The 8,584-nt window shown below is 36.3% G+C and overlaps 1 non-coding gene across 1 annotated transcript; it reads right to left on the reverse strand.

Moving 5' to 3' along the window:
- Nucleotides 1-7,568: 7,568 nt before the first annotated feature.
- LOC112761817 (small nucleolar RNA R71) lies at nucleotides 7,569-7,672 on the reverse strand. Its single transcript, XR_003182193.1, has one exon. It is a non-coding gene; the product is annotated as a small nucleolar RNA R71 (small nucleolar RNA).
- Between the last annotated feature and the right edge of the window lie 912 nt (nucleotides 7,673-8,584).

Raw genomic sequence — 8,584 nt, forward strand, 5'->3', positions numbered from 1 at the left:
GTCATCTCCGACCAGTACAGAAGATCTCATCCGAGATCGGCCTACAGTTTCAGGTAACCCTCGGAACAGCATCGTTTTTACATAGTTTTTAGTATGATTTAGTTAGTTTTTAATATATTTTTATTATTTTTTAAATAAAAATCACATTTCTAGACTTTGCTATAAGTTTGTGTGTTTTTCTGTGATTTCAGGTATTTTCTGGCTGAAATTGAGGGACTTGAGCAAAAATCTGATTCAGAGGCTGAAGAAGGATTGCAGATGCTGTTGGATTCTGACCTCCCTGCACTCAAAGTAGATTTTCTGGAGCTACAGAAGTCCAAATGGTGCGCTCTCAACTGCGTTGGAAAGTCGACATCCAGGGCTTTCCAGTAATATATAATAGTCCATACTTTGCCCAAGTTTAGACGACGCAAACTGGCGTTCAACGCCAGCTTTCTGCCCTATTCTGGCGTTGAACGCCAGAAACAAGTTGCAAAGCAGAGTTAAACGCTAGAAACAAGTTACAAACAAGTTGCAAAGTAGAGTTAATCCACCTGACTGAGATTTACAAGGTGACCATAGCTTGCTTCAAGCCGACAATCTCCGTGGGATCGACCCTTACTCACGTAAGGTTTATTACCTGGACGACCCAGTACACTTGCTGGTTAGTTGTGCGAAGTTGTGACAAAGAACTAAGAGTATGAACGTGCGTATTAAGTTTTCAGCGCCGTTACCAAGGAATGAACGATCACGATTTTTCATACCAACCTTCCATTCATATTGAGATTCATCTTTAAGTTTGACTAAAGATGCGAAAATACATGTTCGACCAGAAAGATTCGAGATAAAACGTCGAAGGAAATTAACCTTCCTCAGGAAAGATTGTACCTCCTTCTTCGACGTTGACGGAGGTAATTCCAAGATTGTCTTGAATTTATTTTGATCAATAGCAATCCCCTTCTTTTGAACTACAAATCCCAAGAAATTCTCTGCAGATACTCCAAACGTACATTTTAAGGGATTCATCTTTAAAACCTTTTCAAGCATTGTATTAAATGCCTGCCGTAAATGATCGATATCCTGGTCTACCGAATTTGACTTGACCATTACATCATCGATATATACTTTCATAAAATTTTCAATGAACTCATGGAAAATAGTATTTATAGCGCGCTAATATGTTGCACCAGCAATATTCAAACCAAAGGGCATTACTACCCATTCATAGGTTCCTAAAACCCAGGGCATCAAAAAGTAGTTTTTGGTACATCATCTTTGGCTATAAATATTTGGTTATACCTAGAATAACCATCCATAAAACTTTGGATTTCATTGCCTGCTGCAGAATCGACCAGCATATCTACTACAGGCATAAAATACTCATCTTTAGGAGTAGCATTATTTAAATCTCGGAAATCAATACATACTCGCAATTTTTCATTCTTCTTCATTACTGGTACAATATTTGGTACCCAGTCAACATAACGAGTTGTTCAAATGAACTTTGCTTTAATCAACCTTTTTATTTCTTCTTTAATCTTTAGATTGATCTCAGGTGCAAAGCGTCGAGGCGCTTGCTTCACTGGCCGAGCAAATTATTTCAAAGCCAATCGATGTTCTTCTAAAGAACATTCAAGTCCAGACATCTCATGATAATCCAAAGCAAAGCAGTGTTTGTATTTAACTAAAAGATTGATTAGTTCTATTCGAAATTGCTCATCAATTTTTTGCAAATATAAGTAGGTCTAACATTATCGCTAGATCCCAAGTTAATTTCCTCAAGAGGATCTTGAGACTCAAACCTCTTTCAACATTATCATCATTGATTGAATACTTTTTGAAACCTAAAGGTTCCAAATCGTAGATACAATCGAAAGATAAGTATATTAACTTATTTGAGGAAAAACAAATTTTATTATTGACCAAATCAATAATCGAATCATTTTCAATACAAAGATCTTGAAATATATCGACAAAAGACCGGTTGATAACATTATTTTCAGAAATGAGAAAAGTAGTAGAACTTAAACTATGCCTAAATTCGATCTGGGGAATCGGACTTGCACTAGAAATTGAAAAAACTGAATTGAAATGCCTATATGATTCAACTTTATCAGAAGAATAATCTCTAACACAAGAAAGACTTTCTACAGAATTAAAAGTATTTAAATAACTTTCTAAAGTACCCAAATAATTCAAAATATCTTGACCTTCAGCCATGATAGAATGCCTTCGAATTATCAGCCGTTAAGAACCACTACTCCTAACCAGTAGGGGAAAATCAAGCTTTGGTTGATGAAGCTTCACATTAAGTCCTTCTGAAGTTAAAAAGCAACCCTCACAATTATAGGAATTAAGTACCCTGTCAACATTAAGAGGTTTTAGTTTCTCATTATACACCTTGAAATCGACATATAACTATTTCACATAAAGGCTCGAATCTGCTTTAATCACTTCAGACTTTCCTTCATCAGTCCAAAGAAGAATACTCTGATGCACGGTCGAAGGTATAGCTTCAACACCATGAATCCAGTCTCGTCCCAGCAATACATTTTAACTGGCCTTTGACGACACTACCACAAAAACAATATTTCGATGTGAGGATTCCACTTGCACTCGAAGTGTCACTAGCCCCTTTGCAGAAGTTGATACACCGCTATAATCGGTTACTAAAATGTTAGTAGCAACCAAATCATCAGAATATTTTTTCACCTTTGTCAACATCCTTTCTAGCAACAAACTGATCGTTGCCCCTCCATCGACCATAACTTTGTTAACACAAATGCCACTCATATAAGCAGTGACATGTAACGGTTGAAGATGTGAAAATACCCCAACTCATCCTCAGATCGAATAAATCAAATGCCTCTTCATCCTCCACATTATAATCCTCACTTGCATTTCTTTCATATTCTCCCAGATATTCAGTAGGTATAATCAAAATGGTACTAACCATCTCTTAATCACCTTTTTCAAAATACTCTTCATATAAATCAGCATTTTTATCTTTGTCATCGATCGGGGGCTACGACTAAAGCTTTGTCCTTTTTGAATTTAGCTGGTAACGGGATTCTTTTAGGAACCATTTCTCCATCAGATGGAAAGATAACTCGAGAATGAACAGAAGGAGTTTCCCCCTTGTCTTTATTATTCAATGGCTCTCTTTGCCTCATTTGTCGTCCATTCCTTCCTCTTTGATTTTCCCTAGCTCTTCCTCAAGAATATGGATAGTGGCCACGATAAAAATCTCGATGACCTCTCTGAGGATTATGCCTATATTGTGCATCTCGATTACAAAACTCCTGACAATTTCGAATCTATTGCACACCCAAAGCTTGAGAACAATTCATTGGAGGAGGAAAATTCCTTTGAGGGACACCAAAACTTTGTCCCTCTTGCCTTCGAGAATATTGTCTTTACCGAACTTGTTCTTCCTTATAAACTAACTCCTTTTTTATTCTTTCTTTTTTGAATATAGCTACAGCATCAGCGTCAAACACAGTATTACATCGAGGACATAAAGACACATCTCGATCTTTTAGCTTTTGTTGCATCAAAAACTCCAACAACCCTTCACCGACACCAGGATATACTGCCCAAACATTAGTCTCGAAATCTCCCAGAGCAGTATGAAACTCATAGGAAAAAACAACCATATTGACCCTTGATGAGCGGATAATTTATACGCTTTTTGGCATTGTTTTTAGTATGTTTTTAGGAGAATCTAGTTACTTTTAGGGATGTTTTCATTAGTTTTTATGTTAAATTCACATTTCTGGACTTTACTATGAGTTTGTGTGTTTTTCTGTGATTTCAGGTATTTTCTGGCTGAAATTGAGGGACTTGAGCAAAAATCAGATTCAGAGGTTGAAGAAGGACTGCTGATGCTGTTGGATTCTGACCTCCCTACACTCAAAATGGATTTTCTGGAGCTACAGAACTCGAAATGGCACGCTTCCAATTGCGTTGGAAAGTAGACATCCAGGGCTTTCCAGAAATATATAATATTCCATACTTTTTCCAAGTTTAGATGACGCAAACTGGCGTTCAACGCCAGATCTCTGCCCAATTCTGGCGTCCAGCGCCAGAAACAAGTTGCAAAGTGGAGTTCAACGCCCAAAATGGCACAAAAGCTGGCGTTCAACTCCAAGAATGACCTCTCCACGTGTGGACTTCAAGCTCAGCCCAAGCACACACCAAGTGGGCCCCGGAAGTGGATTTATGCATCAATTACTTACTTCTGTAAACCCTAGTAACTAGTTTATTATAAATAGGACTTTTTACGACTGTATTAGATATCTTTGAATCCGGGATTGTATCTTTAAACATCTTTGAACGCCTGGTTCTTAGATCATGGGGGCTGGCCTCTCGGCCATGCCTAGACCTTTCACTTATGTATTTTTAATGGTAGAGTTTCTACACTCCATAGATTAAGGTGTGGAGCTCTGCTGTTCCTCAAAGATTAATGCAAAGTACTACTGTTTTTCTATTCAATTCAACTTATTCCGCTTCTAAGATATTCATTCGCACTCCAACCTGAATGTGATGAACGTGACAATCATCATCATTCCCTATGAACGCGTGCCTGACAACCACTTCCGTTCTACCTTAGATTGAATGAGTATCTATTGGATCTCTTAATCAGAATCTTCGTGGTGTAAGCTAGATTGATGGCGGCATTCATGAGAATCCGAAAAGTCTAAACCTTTTCTGTGGTATTCCGAGTAGGATTCAGGGATTGAATGACTGTGACGAACTTCAAACTCGCGAGTGCTGGGCGTAGTGACAGACGCAAAAGGAGGGTGAATCCTATTCCAGTATGATCGAGAACCTCAGATGATTAGCCGTGCTGTGACAGAGCATTTGGACCATTTTCATAAGAGGATGGGATGTAGCCATTGACAACGGTGATGCCCTTACAAAAAGCCAGCCATGGAAAGGAGTAAGACTGATTGGATGAAGGCAGCAGGAAAGCAGAGGTTCAGAGGAACGAAAGCATCTCTGTGCGCTTATGTAAAATTCTCACCAATGATTTACATAAGTATTTCTATCCTTCTTTTATTATTTATTTTCGAAAACTCCATAACTATTTTATATCCGCCTGACTGAGATTTACAAGGTGACCATAGCTTGCTTCAAGCCAACAATCTCTGTGGGATCGACCCTTACTCACGTAAGGTTTATTACTTGGACGACCCAGTGCACTTGCTGGTTAGTTGCATCGAAGTTGTGACAAATTATGAATTGAGATTAGAGCACCAAGTTTTTGGATCCATTACCAGAGATCACAATTTCGTGCACCAAGTTTTTTGCGCCGTTGCCGGGGATTGTTCGAGTTTGAACAACTGACGGTTCGTCTTGTTGCTTAGATTGGGTAACTTTCTTTTCGTTTTCTTTTCAAAAAGTTTTCAAAAATTTTTCAAAAAAAAAATCTTTCAAAAATTTTCTCCTTTGTTTTCGAAAAATTTTAAAATAAAAATATTTTCAAAAATATATTTTTCTTCAGAATTTTTAAGAATGAATTCTAGTGTTTCATATAGCATACTAAAGCTTGGCTGGCTATTAAGCCATGCCTAACCCTCAGATTGGAGCTTTAGATTAAAGAACACAAGATTCCTGGAATTCATATTAAAAATTTTGGAATCCTTATTTTTCTTTTTCACATAATTTTCGAAAAAAATCCAAAAATATTTAGAAAATCATAAAAATCAAAAAAAATATTTTTGTGTTCTTGTTTGAGTCTTGAGTCAGATTTTTAAGTTTGGTGTCAATTGCATATTCATCTTGCATTTTTCGAAAATTCATGCATTCATAGTGTTCTTCATGATCTTCAAGTTGTTCTTGGTAAGTCTTCTTGTTTGATCTTGATGTTTTCTTGTTTTGTGTTGTATGGTGTTTTTCATATGCATTCTTGCATCCATAGAGTCTAAGCATCAAGGATTTCTAAGTTTGGTATCTTGCATGTTTTCTTTGCATAAAATTTTTTTTCAAAAATATGTTCTTGGTGTTCATCTTGACATTCATAGCATTCTTGCATACATTCATTGTTTTGATCCAAAATTTTCATGCATTGCATCATTTTCATGTTTCTCTCTCTCATCATTAAAAATTCAAAAATCAAAAAAATATCTTTCCCTTTTTCTCCCTTAAAATTTCGAAAATTAGATTTGACTTTTTCAAAAATTTTTAAAATCTAGTTGTTTTTATGAGTCAAATCAAATTTTCAATTTAAAAATCTTATCTTTTTCAAAATCTTTTTCAAAAATCAAATCTTTTTCATTTTTCTTATTTATTTTCGAAAATTTCAAAAATATTTTTCAAAAATCGTTTGCTTAATTTTACATCATATTTCCGAAAATAACATCATCAATTAATGTTTTGATTCAAAAATTTCAAGTTTGTTACTTGCTTGTTAAGAAAGATTCAAACTTTGAGTTCTAGAATCATATCTTGTGATTTCTTGTGAATCAAGTCATTAGTTGTGATTTTAAAAATCAAATCTTTTTCAAAAACTAATTTCAATCATATCTTTTCAAAAATATCTTCTTATCTTATCTTTTTCAAAAATTTTATTTCAAAATATCTTTTCTAACTTCCTAACTTCTTATCTTTTCAAAATTTGTTTCAACTAACTAACTAACTTTTTGTTTGTTTCTTATCTTTTTCAAAATCACCTAACTAACTCTCTCTCTCTCTCTAATTTTCGAAAATATCTTTCCCCTTTTTCAAAATTTCTTTTTAATTAACTAATTATTTTAATTTTTGATTTTAATTTTCGAAAACTACTAACCTTTTTCAAAAACTATTTTCGAAAATCACTAACTCTTTTTCAAAATAATTTTCAAAAATTCTTCTCCCTCATCTCCTTCTAATTATTTATTCATCTACTAACACTTCTCTTCATCTCACATCACTGCTCCTATCCTTACCCTTGTGTTTGGATTCTTCATTCTTCTTCACCCCTATTCCTTTTCTTCTTCTACTACTAATAAGGAACCTCTTTACTGTGACATAGAGGAGTCCTCTTCTTTTCTTGTTCTCTTCTCCTTCTTATGAGAAGGAACAAGGAAAAAGGCATTCTTGTTGAAGCTGATCCAGAACCTGAAAGGACTCTGAAGAAGAAACTAAGAGAAGCTAAATTACAACAATCCAGAGACAATCTTATTGAAAATTTCGAACAAGTAAAGGAGATGGCAGCCGAACCCAACAACAATAATGCAAGGAGAATGCTTGGTGACTTTACTGCACCAAATTCTAATTTACACGGAAGAAGCATCTCCATTCCTGCCATTGGAGCAAACAACTTTGAGCTGAAACCTCAATTAGTTTCTCTGATGCAGCAGAACTGCAAGTTCCATGGACTTCCATCTGAAGATCCTTTTAAGTTCTTAACTGAATTCTTGCAGATATGTGATACTGTTAAGACTAATGGAGTAGATCCTGAAGTCTACAGGCTCATGCTTTTCCCTTTTGCTGTGAGAGACAGAGCTAGAATATGGTTGGACTCTCAACCTAAGGATAGCCTGAACTCTTGGGATAAGCTAGTCAAGGCTTTCTTAGCCAAGTTCTTTCCTCCTCAAAAGCTGAGTAAGCTTAGAGTGGATGTTCAGACCTTCAGACAGAAAGAAGGTGAATCCCTCTATGAAGCTTGGGAGAGATACAAGCAACTGACCAAAAAGTGTCATTCTGACATGCTTTCAGAATGGACCATCCTGGATATATTCTATGATGGTCTGTCTGAATTATCTAAAATATCATTGGACACCTCTGCAGGTGGATCTATTCACCTAAAGAAAATGCCTGCAGAAGCTCAAGAACTCATTGACATGGTTGCTAATAACCAGTTCATGTACACTTCTGAGAGGAATCCTGTGAGTAATGGGACGCCTATGAAGAAGGGAGTTCTTGAAATTGATACTCTGAATGCCATATTGGCTCAGAATAAAATATTGACTCAGCAAGTCAATATGATTTCTCAGAGTCTGAATGGAATGCAAGCTGCATCCAACAGTACTCAAGAGGCAGCTTCTGAAGAAGAAGCTTACGATCCTGAGAACCCTGCAATAGCAGAGGTAAATTACTTAGGTGAACCTTATGGAAACACCTATAATCCATCATGGAGAAATCATCCAAATCTCTCATGGAAGGATCAACAAAAGCCTCAACAAGACTTTAATAATGGTGGAAGATACAAGTTTAGCAATAGCAAGCCTTTTCCATCATCTACTCAGCAACAGACAGAGAACTCTGAACAAAATACCTCTAATTTAGCAAACTTAGTCTCTGATCTATCTAAGGCCACTGTAAGTTTCATGAATGAAACAAGGTCTTCCATTAGAAATTTGGAAGCACAAGTGGGCCAGCTGAGTAAAAGGATCACTGAAATCCCTCCTAGTACTCTCCCAAACAATACAGAAGAAAATCCAAAAGGAGAGTGCAAGGCCATTAAATTAATCACCATGGCCGAACCTGTGAAGGAAGGAGAGGACGTGAATCCCAAGGAGGAAGACCTCCTGGGACGTCCAGTGATCAATAAGGAGTTTTCCTCTGAGGAACCAAAGGAATCTGAGGCTCATCCAGAGACCATAGAAATTCCATTTAACCT

This window comes from Arachis hypogaea, chromosome 16 (assembly GCF_003086295.3).
Source record: "Arachis hypogaea cultivar Tifrunner chromosome 16, arahy.Tifrunner.gnm2.J5K5, whole genome shotgun sequence".
Lineage (NCBI taxonomy): Eukaryota > Viridiplantae > Streptophyta > Magnoliopsida > Fabales > Fabaceae > Arachis > Arachis hypogaea.